Source organism: Vanessa cardui, chromosome W, assembly GCF_905220365.1.
Source record: "Vanessa cardui chromosome W, ilVanCard2.1, whole genome shotgun sequence".
In the NCBI taxonomy this organism is placed as follows: Eukaryota; Metazoa; Arthropoda; class Insecta; order Lepidoptera; family Nymphalidae; genus Vanessa; species Vanessa cardui.
The window spans coordinates 10,699,974-10,719,568 of NC_061153.1; the positions used below are offsets into that span (position 1 = coordinate 10,699,974).

Here is a 19,595-nt window from a genome sequence, read left to right on the forward strand (position 1 = left end):
GTTGACAAACTAAGTATGGTGAACGAGATGTGGGATCTTAAATAGATCGCCACCCCACCCCCTCGCTTACCAATGCGGTCGTTGCGAATAAGTCTAAAGCCTGGTAACGCGTAAGACGTAGACGGTAGACATGGCTATAGCCATGTTTCAGATATAAGTATGGCGTGAATATTATGGGAATCAAATGACGCAAGCATATCAGGATAATGAGCCGGTATACTTTGTGCATTAATATGAATGATATTAAAATTTTTCAAGCAATCTGAGAAATAAGAATCTATGGCGACATTAAGTGGAGGAGGAGATGTACTGTGGTAACTATCATCACTCGATGAATCGTCGGACGACGACAAAGACAAAAAATAGTTACTATCAGACGACATAACGAGTATATATGGACTACAATTATATATAAAATATAATAATAATAAATTAATAAAAAATAAAATATATATATATATATATATATATATATATATATAACTTATAAAAAATAAACTAATAATATTAAAGTGCAATCACCGACAATCTTCTAACCCACCAGCTACATGAAATAACAAGAGAAAAATGAATGAACTATGACATAGCAAAGTTATAGTTACAACTTAAACAACAGAAGAAAAAAAAATACACTATAACAAAATACAAGTAATCAAAAACACAGAGAAAAAAAGAACATATCAACAAATAAAGAAAATTAAAATAATTTCTAGTAAAAATTTAAATTAAGAAAAAATTATCAACATAAATGCCTGCATAGCAAAGTTACAAAAGGGTTTGAATGGAATCTTTACTCACTTAGACTAACAATTTCCGAACGCAGCCTAACAAAAACTTACATGTAATCTGTCAGCAGTCAAATGTCAATTAATATATTACGTATTTTTGCACTTGAAGTTATATTTGTTATTGTTAGTTAAAAGTGGGTAAAGATAAACTAAGTCAATGTTTGAAAAGTTATATGAATCAGTTAATGTAAACAAAGACGCGAATACATACTGAGGCGGACTATCAATGCTCAAAGCATTACGTTTGTTTTTTCACAGTCCTCTTAAGCCTAGGATTAATGCCTTTGGATGGTTTGGGGGCTTCCTCGACATCAGGTGACATCTGCGGGACTGAGGAATCGCTCTCAGCACTCTGAATAGCTTGCAATTCCGCCATGGTGGTAATACGATGCCGCGAGCCATCCGGAGACAAAACTATAATGAATCCGTCTCTGGTCCAACACTTTGCAACCCCGAACCTTTGTCTTGCGGCCAGGAATGTTTTGTGGCGGCCCTTTGTGAGAAACTCGGACATGGTTATTCCGGAGCCTTTCAAACTGGACTTGGTGGACCAGACCTTATCTTTGACAGATTGGTCTTTAAACTTTATTAGTACTGGACGGAGCGTCTTCGTAATCATATGCCCTAAACGATGACAATGTCTAAAGGAGTCGGGGCTAATATTTGGAATATTCAGATGTTCAGCTAATGTTTTTGAGGCACGCACAGCGACATTCTCTTTAGAATCTTCAGCAATTCCATGCAACAGAATAATTTTCTTTCTAGAATGCATTTATAATTGGTCATATTGCCTTGATAGGAATTCGACTTGTAGTTGTAAATTTTCTAAGGCTGTCAGAACAAATGACCGAAATAAATTGAACTGACTGTTAATATTTGATGTGGGGCTCGTTGCTGGGATGGAGGTTTTTAATTCTTTTTGGAATTCAGCCATTTTTGTATTAAATAGTGCAGTGAGTTCTTCTATTGTGTTCTTGATAGACTCCATAGTTATAGATAGGTATAAGAGGTGTGAATATTTTAGCTTACTTTGTTGTATATAGTTAAGTCACAGTTGTTATTTGATATTGCAGTAGCTGGCAGTTGGTGAGTGGTCACATATACATATAAAGTTTAGATTTTAAAACTGATTTTATATTTTATTTATCAATAAAATTAAGAGCAATAAAATTTATGACTTTGTTATTCCACGCCTACCCGCCAAAAAAAAGTATATCCATCTTTCTTATGGGGCGAGCAACGTTGGCCACTCCTTCGAGCACCGTACGGAGCTTGTCGGCTAGTTTCTCTGCCTGTTCCGTCTGTGCTTTCGGCAGCTCCAACACTCTGGCCCCCGTTGCTGAGCGTCGAACTTTGAGCCCACCATTGATCCCAAGGTCTTGGAGTTTCACGCTCTGCTCAGCGCGCTCCAAGACCTGAGCATACGTGATGCCTCTCTGCTCTGCTTCTGAGGTGCCGCCAGCTTAGGCTTAGTCGTTTGTCCTACCTTAGGCACCGTAGGCGCAACTGTGGTGGTTGCAACGGTCGGAAGGGAAGCCTGCTTTCCCTTCTTTCCCTTTTTAACCACAGTGGACCAGGACACCTCCTGGACCATCTGTGGCGGAATCATCTCCGACGTAGGCTGGATGCCTGAGGGACCAGCAATAGATGCCGTCGGAACAGCAGGTGGCGCTCGTTTTGGCGCGGGTGCAGCTTTCGGCGGTGGAGCAGGCTGGACAGTCTGCGTGTAGGGCGTAGCAATCTGTTGCGCCAACTCCCGCCCTTTATCCGCAGCTAACGGAGGACGATGTATTTTTGCCGGAGGCAACCGTTCCTGTAATACGGCAAACCGTGCGCTTATCATGTCACCGACCGAAGACATTATGGAGGCTTTAAATTTCTCCATCTGAGCATCCTGTGCCGAGCCGGAAGCATCACTTGCCCCTGCCACCTTGGTCCGCATTTCCGCAAACTCGCGGCGGTGAGCCTTTACCTCGGCCTTGAGGCTGTCCACCTCTTTGCGCAGGCGACCATTATCAGCGCGGAGCTTTCGCGTCTCCTCGGCTTCTGTCCGAGCTGCTAAGGCGTCTACAATGCCCTGTAGTGCAGCCGCCAAATCCCTCAGCCTCTTTGCAAACCCTCCTTTTAAATTGGTGGACTTTTGAGCCACCTCCAAAATTAGGGCTGCGCTTCGGCCAGCTTGTGCCCGGAGTTCCTCTGCTCACATCTTCGTGGGATCTTCGGTATGTACATCCGAGGATGAGGATTCCTCGGAGTCCACAACAACCTGTGGAGCGTCCTTTCGAAACGCCCGACTACGCAGCGACCGTTCGAAGGCCTCCTCTCTGGCCTCGTTGGCCTTGGCTTTCAGCTCAGCCTTTGCCCGAGCGAGGCCACTACCCCGTCCTTTCGCGGTTTTGTCGCGAATCGCAGGCTTGCTCTTCGCAGCCAACCTCATCTCCGTCTCCGTTTCAGAGTCGGAGTTATAAATAGCAAGGCCCCCATAAGGCCGTTTTCTACGAACCAGGGCGTCGGACGACAACTCAGTGTCGACGTCCATCGCCTAAAACGAAAAACATAAATAAACAAAACAATAAAACAAACAAAAATATTTATATACAATAATAAATATTAAACTGAAACAATTAGCATCTAAAAAGATCTATTCCACAACAACAATAGAACCAATCCTTAAACAAAACAAGTGTCCGATAAACAAAGCCAATAGTCCAGATGTTACGCGTCAGAGATAACGAAAACCGGCAAGCAGGTGTCGTTTTAAATCTTCAATCGTAATCGTTTTAAATCTTATCGCACTATTCAACACAACCTCAGTCGACGACGTCCGAACGTTGAATCAAGCGTGCTGCCCTGCGGTACACCATATAATGCCGAACTTTGGTTGCTGACATATTCTTCGACACGGACACACTGCTTTCTATTGATCAAGTAATCCCGAAACCACGAAAGACAATTCCCCCTAATACCAATGTTTTCTAGTCTTGTGAGTAAAATAGGTACAGACACAGTATCGAACGCTTTTTGAAGGTCCAGGAATATACCAATACACTTATAACCTTTGTCAATATAACTTGTTATTGTGGTTGTTAACCGCAAAATAGCGACTTCTGTTGATCTTTTGGATCTAAAGCCTTATTGGTTTTCATGTACAATATTATTTTTATTTAAATAATTCGTAAGCCGTTTATTTGTAACTTTTTCTAGAACCTTTGAGAAGGTACTCAATAAAGAAATAGGCCTATAATTTGTAGCTAATTCTCTGTTTCCTCCTTTATAAATTAGGCAGATAACTGCTTGTTTAAATATGTTAGGAAAGACCCCATATTCGAAACCTAGGTTACAAACATAAGCCAGTGGTTGTGAGAGGATATCTTGAAAAGATTTTAGCACTGAAGTTGGAATCTTGTCGATACCAGAAACGCTGTAGGCTACGAATTATAGACCTGACTTCACTGGCATCTGTCAAGTATAATGACATAGATTTTGTCGGTGCATTACTTCTTTTTGCTTTTATGGCTAAACCCGCTTCAGTAGTATGTAGTTTTTCAAGTATATTTTTTGCCAAATTGTATCCAATCGATGTGAAAAATGAATTAACTTCATCAAGAGATTCTATCTTAGTATTTTTAAGACTCAGTAACTCAATTGGTGATACTATATTCTTACTAATATTACTCATTTCCTTAATTATATTCCACGTTTCTTTCATGTTTCCTTTATTGTCTTCTAGTCTAGTATTATAGTACTCTTTTTTTAATGATTTTATAATTTTATTACAAATATTCCTATAATTTAAATATTCTAATTTTAATTGATCATTATTTTTATCTTTTCTTCTTATCTCTTTCTTTAGTTTTCTATGAATTTTATCCCTCTTTCTAATAGATTTAGGGCCGATTTTTCAATCCTCAGTTAATAGGTGCAATAACTATCTAAAGAATAAAATTGTTTGGCTGTTTATCAGATGAATAAATGCTCACCGGTTTTTCGACTGTTATTTATTGATAACTACCTGACATAATAATTCAACTCTGGCAAGTCCAACTTCAAAGAAGCGAGACAAATATATTGCTTAGACATTCATTAGAGCAAGACAGATGTTTTTCACAATTTCTGTCAATAACGTCACTGTCATGTCACACGCCGTGTCTATTATTTTCAGTTTTGTCGTTTGGTTGGATGTGGTGTTTAATTGAAAGTATTTTTTTTGGAATAGGTATAACTGGTGTAGATATAATGTAGTCTAAAAAAAGAGAGCGTTCGGTGAACTTTAATGAGGCAGAAGTTCAGCTACTCATAAGTTTAGTCAACAAATATAAAGTGATAATTAAAAATACAAAGACCGATGCAGTTTCTAATAAAGATAAAGAGAAAAGAAAGAAAAGAAAAGAAAAGAAAAGAACACTTTTATTTGGGACCGTACAAAAAAATATCAAAATATATATAAGTTACTTCAAAATTAGAAATTAATAAAAAAAAAAAAGGTGACTAAAGAAAAGCAACTTAAATTACTATTAACATTTACACGAAAAAACATTTAAAAAAATTAACAATAAAAAATTATTTAAATAAAACTAGTTATACCGGATTTGAATCGCGTATATTAATTATTTTTGGCATCCCGACGTTTCGAGCACTTTACAGCGTTCGTGGTCACGGGTAGACTCTACGGGTAGGTCTAAATAATATATATATATATATATATATATTTTTTTTTTTTTTTGAATACTCGTACATATATCTAACAAGTTAAATGTATCTCGGTTGTATTTAATATATATTAGAAATATAACATAAACAATTTTTTTTTTTTTCATAGATACATATATAAATACGTATTATCTCACCTTAATGGTATGGCTCCGTTGCTTGCATCGTGTTGTTCCATCGACTATATGTTAGCTATGCTGAGAAAACTGCCGCTAATAACGAAGTATTGTTACCCATTTGATTTAACTATTACTTTCGTGGGTAGTCTAGAAATAAAAGAATAATAATTCAATAATTATTTATATTTTTTATATGAGCTCACATAATATATTTATAACTCACCATCGACTTCAACTTCCAACAATTTTTTGTTTTTTTTTCTGGGTCTCACTTTTTTTGTTCATTGTTATTTATAATAAACGCAGAATAAACAAATAATATTACTAAAGTGCACGTCTCGCGACCACCGGCGCACGTGGCATTCTGATAACATTCCCAGTTGTCTGTAACTGGTTTTGTTTTTTCTTTTTTTTTTTTTGTTTACATAATAATAGATACCTATGTATATTGAAAAATTACTATTTAATGTGTGCAGATTTATTTAATGAATATAATATATATTTAATGTATATTGTCTATTCTATATATATTTATATTAATGTATTATTATATATTATTATAGTAGTATCCCATTATAACTTGGTCACCGCCCGTCAGTAGTTATCAAAAAGGGTACCATTGAAAACCAGCATTAGGTGTCCACACCTATTAATTGCTGAATGGTACACCTATTTGGGACACGTCATATATGATTATTGTAATATAGAATTTTTTTTTGTTTCTTTTAACCCTTTTTTTTGTATTAATTAATTTTTTATTTAGTGTTGTCTTAAATTTTCGCGATTATTACACATTTAAATAAAACTAGTTATACCGGATTTGAATCGCGTATATTAATTATTTAGACATACCCGTAGAGTCTACCCGTGACCACAAACGCTGTAAAGTGCTCGAAACGTCGGGATGCCAAAAATAATTAATATACGCGATTCAAATCCGGTATAACTAGTTTTATTTAAATGTGTAATAATCGCGAAAATTTAAGACAACACTATGTGAACCAGTACGGACTGGAAACATCAAATAAAATTCGCCGGTTGGAGTACTTAAAAATCAAACATGCTCAGTCTACCCGTGACCACGAACGCTGTAAAGTGCTCGAAACGTCGGGATGCCAAAAATAATTAATATACGCGATTCAAATCCGGTATAACTAGTTTTATTTAAATAATTTTTTATTGTTAATTTTTTTAAATGTTTTTTCGTGTAAATGTTAATAGTAATTTAAGTTGCTTTTCTTTAGTCACCTTTTTTTTTTTTATTAATTTCTAATTTTGAAGTAACTTATATATATTTTGATATTTTTTTGTACGGTCCCAAATAAAAGTGTTCTTTTCTTTTCTTTTCTTTTCTTTCTTTTCTCTTTATCTTTATTAGAAACTGCATCGGTCTTTGTATTTTTAATTATCACTTTATATTTGTTGACTAAACTTATGAGTAGCTGAACTTCTGCCTCATTAAAGTTCACCGAACGCTCTCTTTTTTTAGACTACATTATATCTACACCAGTTATACCTATTCCAAAAAAAATACTTTCAATTAAACACCACATCCAACCAAACGACAAAACTGAAAATAATAGACACGGCGTGTGACATGACAGTGACGTTATTGACAGAAATTGTGAAAAACATCTGTCTTGCTCTAATGAATGTCTAAGCAATATATTTGTCTCGCTTCTTTGAAGTTGGACTTGCCAGAGTTGAATTATTATGTCAGGTAGTTATCAATAAATAACAGTCGAAAAACCGGTGAGCATTTATTCATCTGATAAACAGCCAAACAATTTTATTCTTTAGATAGTTATTGCACCTATTAACTGAGGATTGAAAAATCGGCCCTAAATCTATTAGAAAGAGGGATAAAATTCATAGAAAACTAAAGAAAGAGATAAGAAGAAAAGATAAAAATAATGATCAATTAAAATTAGAATATTTAAATTATAGGAATATTTGTAATAAAATTATAAAATCATTAAAAAAAGAGTACTATAATACTAGACTAGAAGACAATAAAGGAAACATGAAAGAAACGTGGAATATAATTAAGGAAATGAGTAATATTAGTAAGAATATAGTATCACCAATTGAGTTACTGAGTCTTAAAAATACTAAGATAGAATCTCTTGATGAAGTTAATTCATTTTTCACATCGATTGGATACAATTTGGCAAAAAATATACTTGAAAAACTACATACTACTGAAGCGGGTTTAGCCATAAAAGCAAAAAGAAGTAATGCACCGACAAAATCTATGTCATTATACTTGACAGATGCCAGTGAAGTCAGGTCTATAATTCGTAGCCTACAGCGTTTCTGGTATCGACAAGATTCCAACTTCAGTGCTAAAATCTTTTCAAGATATCCTCTCACAACCACTGGCTTATGTTTGTAACCTAGGTTTCGAATATGGGGTCTTTCCTAACATATTTAAACAAGCAGTTATCTGCCTAATTTATAAAGGAGTTATTTGAGAATTATTATATTTAATTTATAAATTTTAAATTTAAGAATTATTATTCTTTTATTTCTAGACTACCCACGAAAGTAATAGTTAAATCAAATGGGTAACAATACTTCGTTATTAGCGGCAGTTTTCTCAGCATAGCTAACATATAGTCGATGGAACAACACGATGCAAGCAACGGAGCCATACCATTAAGGTGAGATAATACGTATTTATATATGTATCTATGAAAAAAAAAAAATTGTTTATGTTATATTTCTAATATATATTAAATACAACCGAGATACATTTAACTTGTTAGATATATGTACGAGTATTCAAAAAAAAAAAAAAAAAATATATATATATATATATATATATATATATATATATATATATATATGGGTGAATATACAAAAATTGGGTAACTCAATGTCATCAGTCAATATAAGCTAAGTCTTATTATATTTTATTGAAATTACAATTTATTTTAAAACAATGAAAAGTCCTTTATTTGGTCACCCAATCACAGCTCTTCATTTTAAATACAAGTTAATAAAAAAACACAATAAATGCTTAAAACGTCAATCCTTTGTCATGTCACAATCCCGAAAACCAACAATCAAGTGACTATCTATTAAACATTATCATTGATTTAAGAAAACTTACTAATCTACTACAATCTGTGATGTACATAGTAATATATACTACAACTTTCTTAATGCAATGTTCTCCACATTATTTAAAAAACATTAAGAAACTTTGTGTTTGTTTTATTCGTCAGTCCGTTGTGTGTTGTTTAAATTTGAAATTCGCGCCAAATTATCACCGACTCTAAGTCAAATCGCTGTTTGAATTATAATGTTGGTAATGAAGTTAGTTGCGGACCGCACAATTTGATGGCCGCCATAACTGTACCGGTGCTTGGGTTGTATTTGTCGTCTATAAACGGGCTGAGCCAGTCAAAATTTCAGTCCTGTGGTGAGTCGTTATTTACTTGTTAATCTCAGGTTTATTTTCAATTATACATAGTTAACTATAATTTGTTAAAAAGTAGTTTGTTGATGCTCGAAATTAACAAAAAAAACATTAGTTCTGATTATAACCTCAAATTATGTCTTTTTCGTCAGTCCGTTGACATCAGTCCTTTGTCAGGGATCGCGCTAGAGGACTGACGTGTTTCCATGGTACTGATGTTTTTTTTTAATTTAGGAGCACTTTTATCTTAATTGCTACCGTGTATAAACATTTCTATTTTATATTTCTTTTCATAAACACGCCAACGGCAAATTGACTAAGGAAGAAATACTAAAAAAAAGAGAGAAGCCGAAAAGGCTCGCTTAGCCAGAATTAAAAGCGACCGCATTAAATTAGCGGAATACAAAGAAAAGCAAAAATTTCAGTACTTAAGGAAAAAAGAGAAAGGACAAAGAAAAATGTTGAAGACATGACACCACGAGAGCAACGAAATAACTAGAAAAAAATGGAAAAATTATTCATCAAACTACAGGCAAAAAAACAGTTATTGAAACAAACCACTAATAATTTTATACGCCAGAATAGACCTCCGCTAACTGACGACAAAATACAACCCATAATTAATGAAGAAATAAGACCTGTTATTAACGAAGACCAAAGAGCTAAAGAAGCTAAAAAGAGAAGTGAAAGACAGAGAAAATCTAGAAAGAAGGAAATAAAAAAGATGAAGGCTATAGTTTCAAAGCTTAAAACTAAACTAAATACTCAGTGTCAAAAGTATAAACGAGTCAAAAGCAGCTAAAAAAGTAATAAAATCTGTTGAAAAAACGCCAAAGACCAGAATTGAAGACATGAGTGAAGATATAACTAAAAAGAAAAAATTAGTGAAGAAGGCCCTTTTTGGGGAAGTTATTAAAACACAATTGGAAGAAAACTACACTAAACTAAAGACTCGTAAAGAAAGAAACAATTTATATCTGGAAATTTAGTAGACAAATACAAACTATGGAGAATAAAAAATAAAGCAGTCACCTACAAAAAAACTGGACATAATCTGACAAATAAAAAAATAAATAATAGCAAAATTAGAATACAAGGATCAGTGCAGAAAATTTTCGAAGATGATTCTAACAGCCGTCAAGCTGTAGGAAAGAAAGAATTTGTGCCTCGTAAACAAGTCAAAAAACAGAAGAGATATTTACTTGACACCATGAGAAATATGTTTTGGTCAAATATATCACAAAGAAAACAGAATATCATTATGCAGCGGTCTGCTCTTCGGGTTGATGATGAAGACGGTGAACTAAAAGTAACTTTTCTCAAAATTTGTAACCAGAATAGCACTCTGTTTAAACTGGATGAAAGAGATGTGTCAGATGTTCTCGTGTATCAAATAATAAAAAAACTACCCGTACCAAACCTCATTACAAAAGAGAAGAGAGTTTATTACCAATTTCAGGAAAAAAAATGATGTTTTCGAAAATTATTTTTTTATTTTTGCACTACGAAAAATAATGGATCAATATCCTTTATTTTTCGATTTGTTGTGGAGAAAAAGATCTCATATTATTCTTATTACTACTATCTTTGTTGATGCTTTTAAGGCATAGCTTATTATATTTACTTGATTTACTAGAAAATACGTACTTTTAAGTAAAATTACCTCAAAATAATATTAAAGTTAAGTAATATAACATTATAAAAATATCAAAAGTCTGTTATAAAGACTGGGATAGTTGACTTTCATAATATTATAATTATTGTTATTGTTCTTAATTTCATGATAATAATACTTTTAAGATAAATATTGTTAGATTTTTGTTTCTATTGTTTGTTGATTATTTAGAGATGTTAAGTAAAACTACGTCAAAGTAGCAAAAGTTAAGTGAATGACGTTACCTTAAATGTCAAAAGGCTGTTTCGAAAACTAAGATAGTATTTTCTCCCAGTATTGCATATTAATAATTATTTTTAATTGTTACTAAGTGATTTTAATACTTAAAAGACATGTGCCATTATTAAATCCTAAGAGATTTGTACCAATTTTTATTAAATTTTATTATAATTCTTACAAAATAGTTTATTTTGTCAGTACTATGTTACCCTCATCAGTCCCTTGGCAGTCAAATTCTGAAAATTTGAAATATCTCACAATCTACTTAAAAAAGTGACTGGCCCGATTTGGAACAATATATTCATTAGATAAGCTATCTTATACACCCGAATTTGTAGAAATTTGATTTAATAACTATAGTAAACAAAATATCCTCAAAAGTTACCCAACTTTTGTATAATCACCCATATATATATATATATATATAAATAAAGTAATTAAGCCGGTGGTAGAACATAGTTACGTAACTCGATAACGAATCCAATTTTCAAGATCATATGCTATAAACATATGTACACATATACATATATACATACACATACATATACCACATACATACACATACACATAATTATACATTTATTAGTGCAATTCTAGCTGTATATTAAATAAATATGTTTTGTATTTGATATTGAATGTTTTTACGGACTTCAGGATCCGAAGCGGAGGGGGGATGTTGTTCCAACACTTCGTTGCCGCGTAACGAAAACTGCCGCGGAATGCTGCTGTGTGGTGAGCCGGCACGTTCAGCATATAAGAAGACGCTCTCGTTTGGTAACTTCTATTACTTTCGTGGGCCCAACTTAGTTTGCTGTACAAATATATAGGCGTTTTATTTTTAATAATACCAAATAACAAGGTGGCAAAGTGTAATTGTCTGCGGTATTCCATCTTCGCCATTGGGGCACTATTGATATATGGAGTAACATGTGCGCGAGGCGGTATTTTGTAGCAGTACCTAATACATGCATTCTGTATACGCTGAATAAGATTTTTTGTGCGAGCGAGCAATCTGGGCCCGATGACCGCATCAACATAATTAAACTTTGAAAGAGTGTCACATAACTTTATACGCATATCCTTACTTAGAACATCTCGGACCTGATATAAAACTTTTAATCTATAGAAACAATTGCGAGCTGTATTTATAGTGTGTTTTTCAAAGGTCAATCGCTCGTCGATCAACAAGCCCAAACTTCTCGCTTCTGTGACTCGTTCTATTCCCTCGCCTTTAATATGCACAAATGGGTTTAGGTCATTAATTAGATTCATCTGGTTTCTTGTTCCTAATAATATATATTTAGTCTTGCTCGGATTTAAAATAAGACTATGTGAATCTGACCATTCTGAAATGCGCTGAAGATCGTCATTTAAATTTTGTATAGCTAAATTTATTTCTGAGTTTTTAAATGATATGTAAATTTGTATATCGTCAGCATATATGTGATATTTACAATGTTTTATACTTTTCACTATATCGGCACAGTATAGCGCAAAAATGACAGGCCCTAATATTGATCCTTGAGGAACACCCCTGTTAACGGAGCAACAGAGAGAGCTCTTGACCCATCCTCATTTATTACTTCTACAATTTGCTTACGATTTCCTATATAACTCGAAAACCACTTAATTGTGTCAAGACTGAACCCGTAATATTTTAATTTAGATAATAGTAATGACCTATTGATTGTGTCAAAGGCACGCGAGAAATCCAATAAAACAAGGATTGTACCCTCACCCACGTCCTGAGCACACAAAACATTGTCAATTACATCTAACAACGCGGTAGTAGTGCTGTGATGTTTGCGAAACCCCGACTGTCTATCGGGTAAAATATTTTGAGACTCTAGGTTTGCAGTTAATTGGGTACACACTATTCTTTCCAATATCTTCGAAATGCATGGTAATATGCTTATAGGACGAAGATCTTTAATCTCAGTGACATTATCTTTCTTGGGTAAGAGGCCGCATGGAAGAAAATTGAGGATGGTTTTAACTCATGCAGAATTACAACAAGTTTCCGCTCGTGGAAAACCTTAAAACTCAAATACGAGGGCTTAAAAAAAATTAAAAAAATCTTATAATTCTTTCCTTTCTTTCATTTGAATTACGGTTAATATATAAATTTATTATGGCTTCTTCTTCTCATGTATGCTATCGAAAATATTCATTTTTAATTCTTGCATTTGTAACTTTTTTCTAAAATATGAAAACTTAACGTCAAACTTTCAACAATTAAAAATCAACGTCTTTTTCAACGTTTATGTATGGAATAGCGGTTATCGGGCCGTTAAAGGGTCAGATAGATTTATTCCTTCGATAATGGAATTACTCGTCAAATAAAGTCTATGTGACGATTGAACAACTGGTTTTTTGGCTATCGGTCGAATAAACGCTATCTGTCTGTTTATCTGAGGATTGAAAAATCAGCCCTTAACAACGCCTACTGTTATCCATGGTTTTAATGGCAGTTTTCTTTTCGGTACAGTGGATATCACAGTATTCGTATTAATAATACTTTGTAATTTGGTGGTGAAGCATTCTGCTGCTTGGTTCACATCAGTAATGCAATATAAGTTATTCCAAGTCTCCTTTTTAAGCAATTCACTTATGCGGCGGAAATCAGTTTTAGTTTTTTTATACAATATTGGGTTCGATTTTATATTATTTTTTTCTAAATGTAGCAAAAATGTAAAATCAATAAAATAGAGTCGAGATGGCCCAGTGGTTAGAACACGTGAATCTTAACCGATGATCGCGGGTTCAAACCCAGGCAAGCACCGCTGATTCATGTGCTTAATTTGTCTTTATAATTCATCTCGTGCTCAGCGGTGAAGGAAAACATCGTGAGGAAACCTGCATGTGACAAATTTCATAGACATTCTGCCACATGTGTATTCCACCAACCCGCATTGGAACAGCGTGGTGGAATATGTTCCAAACCTTCTCCTCAAAGGGAGAGGAGGCCTTTAGCCCAGCAGTGGGTATTTACAGGCTGTTGTTGTTGTTGTTGTTGTTGTTGTAGCACAATAGGGGAATGGTCTGTCAATTTACTAAATACAATAGTTTGGAATTTATTTGTTGCCTTTACCATAAAATGATCAATGCATGTTGTATCTCTTGTAGGTAGATTAATCGCTTGTTTAAGTCCATGCATAGCCATAAAATTCAAGTAGTTTGTTGCAATGTTACAATCACCAGTCATCAAATCAATATTCATATCGCCAGTGACAATTATATTTTTAATTGTACAATTACTAAGTATTTTATCCATAGAATCAATGAAAAGGTTTGGGTTTTTAAAGCTTGGCGGTCTGTATGTACATAAAATGGTAGTAGTGTTATGTATATTTAAAACTAAGCAGTTGCCTTCAATCATGTGTGGTTCATAGGACGTGGCACTAATTTCTTCCCTTACATAAGCCACTACACCATCATTTTGGTTGAGACTATTCTTCGTGTAATGCATAATATAGTTATTTATATTTGGTGGAATAAAACTTTCATTAGTCCAACATTCCGTTAGAGCCAAGACATCAATCGAAATATTAATTTTAGAAATAAATACAAAAAAGAAATCAAGATTGCAGTTAATACTACGTATGTTTACTGTTAATATTGTAGAGGAGTAACGGAACGCAACCGCGGGCCGCTGTGATTGGCCGTTTTCATCGCAGGACACCACGCAGCGACTATTACAAAACGTCAAATTTTTTGAACGGGCACTTCGGTTACCAGCGATTTTGTGTCTGCTACGACATAACTGTTCCTCCGAGCCGGATTATTCGAAAAACGCTAAAATCACGCAAAATTATACGCTAAAATCGAGGAATATACGCAATCATCTGTCCAGTACAACGAAAAGTGCAAGAAAATCGCCAATTAGTATCCTTTTCAATCCTTTTTTCCACTACAGTTCCCGTTTTGAATCAACTTCAACGTTATTCACGTAAGTACTCCTTTTAAATTCTAGCGAAATGAGTACCGAGCAGCTACCAAGGCCTAAATCACCTAGAATCACATTAACTGACGATGAAAGCACTAATAAATTAATAAAAGATGTCGTAGAGAAACGAGCAATCATCAAAGGTCGGTTAACGAGATTTTCAAATTACGTTAACAGTTTTAAGTGCAATGAAATTTTACCAAATCAAACTAGAATTGACTTAAAATTAAGGATGCAAGGTGCCGCTAGTATTTTTGCCGAGTTTTGTGATCTTCAGACAAAAATACGAAACTAAGAGTCCGTTTTAGATTCAGATTTAGATGAACAATTGGAACAACGCAACAGGTTTGAAGATTGCTACTACGGTACACTGTCTCAAGCTGAATGTATGCTTAGTAAAGGTGAATCATTTAACACTAGTTCTAAAAGTGAATCAATAAAATTGCCTACAATATCAGTTCCTACCTTTGACGGTTCATGTGAGTGTTGGTTGGAGTTCAGAGACACCTATTTGTCAACAACAACAACAACAACAACAACAGCCTGTAAATTCCCACTGCTGGGCTAAAGGCCTCCTCTCCCTTTGAGGAGAAGGTTTGGAACATATTCCACCACGCTGTTCCAATGCGGGTTGGTGGAATACACATGTGGCAGAATTTCTATGAAATTTGTCACATGCAGGTTTCCTCACGATGTTTTCCTTCACCGCTGAGCACGAGATGAATTATAAAGACAAATTAAGCACATGAATCAGCGGTGCTTGCCTGGGTTTGAACCCGCAATCATCGGTTAAGATGCACACGTTCTAACCACTGGGCCATCTCGACTCCTCCTATCACGTGTGCTTCACCTATTTGTCACTAGTACATAATTCACAACATATAACTAGTATTCAGAAATTCCACTATCTGAAATCCTCGTTAAAGGACAGCGCAGCAATAGTTATAGACTCATTGGAATTTTCAGCTAAGAATTATGAAGTTGCATGGGAGTTGTAATATTTACAACCACACACTTCTTCTAAATTGCACTGCAACGTTCTAGCTATAACACCAAGCAACACAACGCGAATAAATCTTGTTTACTATGCAAGTCGAATCATTCACTATACGCATGTCAAAAATTTCTTGAATTTAACTTGCAAGAAAAGTTAAAATTTATACACAATAACAAGTTATGCGAAAATTGTTTCCGTACGGGTCATATACCGAAGGATTGTCGATTCGGAACCTGTAAGAAGTGTGATAAGAAGCACAATACATTGATACATATAGATAGCCAAGGCGACCGCGAGCTCATACCGCACAGACCGCTACCCGAAAATAAGGAACCGGTTTCTATGACGCTAGCAGCCGTCTGCGCAACTATCCCCCCTCATTATTCGCAAACTAATTTGAGCGTTCCTGCACACGATGCCGTCACCGCGCCGTCGCCACGCCGACGCCGCGCAATTACTCTGTAGATACGACTCGCGCGAAGCCCGCCACCGCGCCGCCTCCGCGCGCGTTCGCCTCCTTCCCTGCTGTTTGATAATTGTCCGTATTTATGCATACAGCAAACACACACTTTTGAGATATCAAAGGGTTTACAAAAACATGTGCAGCACTGTTAAATGAAGTAAAATTACTATTTTTTTTTATTTAAATATGTTGATAAATTACTAAATTTAGTATGTGTATATAATTTTTTGTTGATTACTGGTAAACCTTCTAAATAATTAAGAAATCGTGCATGTGGTTCCTTTAAACATTAAGTAATCAATAGGTTTTCTCATATACAAAAAAGAACCACAATCTAGGGATTTATTGATATAAATGAAAATATGTGATTTATAATCGGGATAAAGCTTTAATTTATCAAAATTACACGTTTATTCGACGTTATCATCAAATTGAATTTCGAAATCTATGTCGTCTTCTATAGTATTATCACAGTCGAGACCATTATAAAAACTCTGTGCATCTTGTGGTATGAGATGTAATATGGATTGAATATCGGCTAGTTTCGCGGGTGATACTGGCTTCCCTGACGGCCACAAGGGAACTAAATGTTCCATTAAGATTAAAGCTGGTCTGCCACGAACAGGTGCTCTCCCAATATTAACTTCTACAGCATTACCAAAGCCAATTAATACATTCTTTGTTAATGCCACGTTTTCTATTAATAATCATTTTTTCCACCTTAGAAGTTCCCAGAAAATCTGATTTTGCCATCACTGTCACTGTAAGAGGGTTCTTTTTCTTGCAATCTTTCATAACTTGTACATAATCATCAGGAGTGTATAATCTCGGATATTTTTTCATTGCTGATTCAATGTGGGAAATATCTCTGTCATTGGGTAGGTAACTATGTCCGGGAATCAAAAACTTTTGTGTTATTTTTTTCAAAGTGGGATGACAATGCAAAAATGCTTTTAACATCAAAACTATCATTATGTTACGATTTTGTCCGCCACACGAATCGCTCCATAAAATTAGTTCCTCAACATCTTCAGAAATATGCTCGAATAAGTATTTTAATAGACAAGAGCCGACTTCCTGAGCACCCTTCCCAGCCATTCCTTCTATCCAAACAAAACACCCACTTGAGTTGGTTTTTGCCGAATAAATACCCATATTATACAGCCAAAGCTGTCGTTTATAGTAAATAATTCCAGTAGGTATCTTAGGCATTGGAAGCGTTTTTTGTAGATCAAACGTAAGACATTCTATTTCCTTACATTGAGTAGCCAGAATAAAATCAGCCTTCATTTTATGCCGCGCCTGTTCCCATTTTCGGCAATGTTCTTCGCGTTCTGTATCTATGGCTATTTTTTCCTCAGCAGTTTTGCAATGAGTTAATTTTGCTTGTAATGTGTCACACTTGTTACACGTGTCTTTTTTAAGAGGCGCTCGTTTAAGATTAAAATATGTGTAAAATAACTTTGTGTACATAGCCTTACTATCCTTCTCAGCTTCTCCTACATGTTCACAGTATAAATCGTACATCTTGTCTAAAGTCATGTCTGGCATAAGATATTCGGTCTCGCGCTCACTTCTTCTATAGTATGATTTATACTTAGGAAGAGAGTTTATGTGACATCTTACTTGGGAAACTAATTCATCGCTGCATTTGTTCTTACCTCCACTTTTCGATCCTCTTTCATCTTAACAATCTTGTGACCTCATTTTAGTCACAGCAGTATTAACTCTCTTTGTAGAAACACCAAGAGTTTTGACAAATAAATTCCGGCATACTTCGAATTTATCTAATAGATATTTACGAGAGAATTTTTTCTTCATATTGCTATTAGTCATCATTCTTTTAACGTCGGCTTCTTTGACGCTTGCTGCGATGTACATATTCTGGGTATTGTAATTTTCTAGTTTGTAAAAAGTCTCAAATATTTTATGTCGATTGTTTGAATCTATTTTTTCCCAGTTTTTATAGTTGTGAAAAGCCTTATTAGAATGTCTGTTTCTCTTTCTTTCTATCCTTGATAGACCGCCATACTTAAATTGTCGGCCTTTCTTTGGTCTTCCTTTCGTAGGTACTTCGTCATTAATACTCACTGTATCGTCATCAGAACATGGTATAAACGCTGGTGATTTTGCAGTATTTTCGCCTTCAGAAGCAGACTCCTCTATGATAGTACAACTATTATATCATCACCATAATCTGATGAATCTGATACATAGTCAGGACTTTTAAAAGGGGACAAGTTTGCAAGTAGGTCTAATATCGGCGAGGAATATTCTTCTAAACTATCTGGCGAAGTTAAGTTATTGCTTAGAGGTGAAGAAAGCTTCTCTAGAGCCTGTGACGTACTAGGTTCTTCACTACCTTGTGCTGTAATAAAAAAAAACTTTTATATCTTACGTCAATAACGCGTGGTTCTATAAATATATGGCCACAGTGAAATTATTTTGGTTCTTATGTATAGGATATGTCGAGTGATGTATGTCGCCGAAGACATCGAGCGACAACGTTGCCAGAAGGGTAATGAAACATAGGGCCACATAGGACAAATGTCACCAAGTGTGAACGCGGCTTTACGGTTCTTCATAAAGTAGTAACACACACACGCACACGCGCACGCACGCACGCACACACCCACTCTCTCATTATTCACATCAACCCACCACATCACCAGAATCATACCCAAGTCTTTCATACCTCAGCACTCATCATTACGTAGAAATGTAAATATAAGTATTTCAAAATTCATACATGCATACACACACACATATATCGTTACAATCTAACATCATACATCAGCACACGAAACAACGCCGCAGTTCATACGGTGCATTCGTGTGAGCTCGTAGATATTATTATTTGTTATGCGATTTTGCAGTTATATATGAGAGCCCTTAAATCTTCTTGACGAATAATCTTTATAAAATCACTTCACAAACGGAATTAATCAAATGTGGACTGGTACTTCTTAGATACATTAAGCAAGTATTAAAATGCATTAAATAAAACCTTTACCTGTTATAGCTTCTTCGGTGTTTATGTCCAAAGCTTTATTCACCAACAGCTTGCCTCTACGTAACATTTTTACACTTAATTCTAAAGAAATAAACAAAAACGACAGAACTTTCTTTGCAGAGAAAAAAAACGGTCGTCACGCATTCAAACTATTTCGTTGAATGTCACCTATTTTTAAAGATGACGATTGACGTTTTACTTCGAAACTGACTTATTGCACTTTGAGCCATACCATCAATGA

General features: G+C 34.9%; 1 pseudogene; it reads right to left on the minus strand.

Moving 5' to 3' along the window:
• Positions 1-907: 907 nt before the first annotated feature.
• LOC124542735 lies at positions 908-1,884 on the minus strand (annotated as a pseudogene).
• Positions 1,885-19,595: the final 17,711 nt, after the last annotated feature.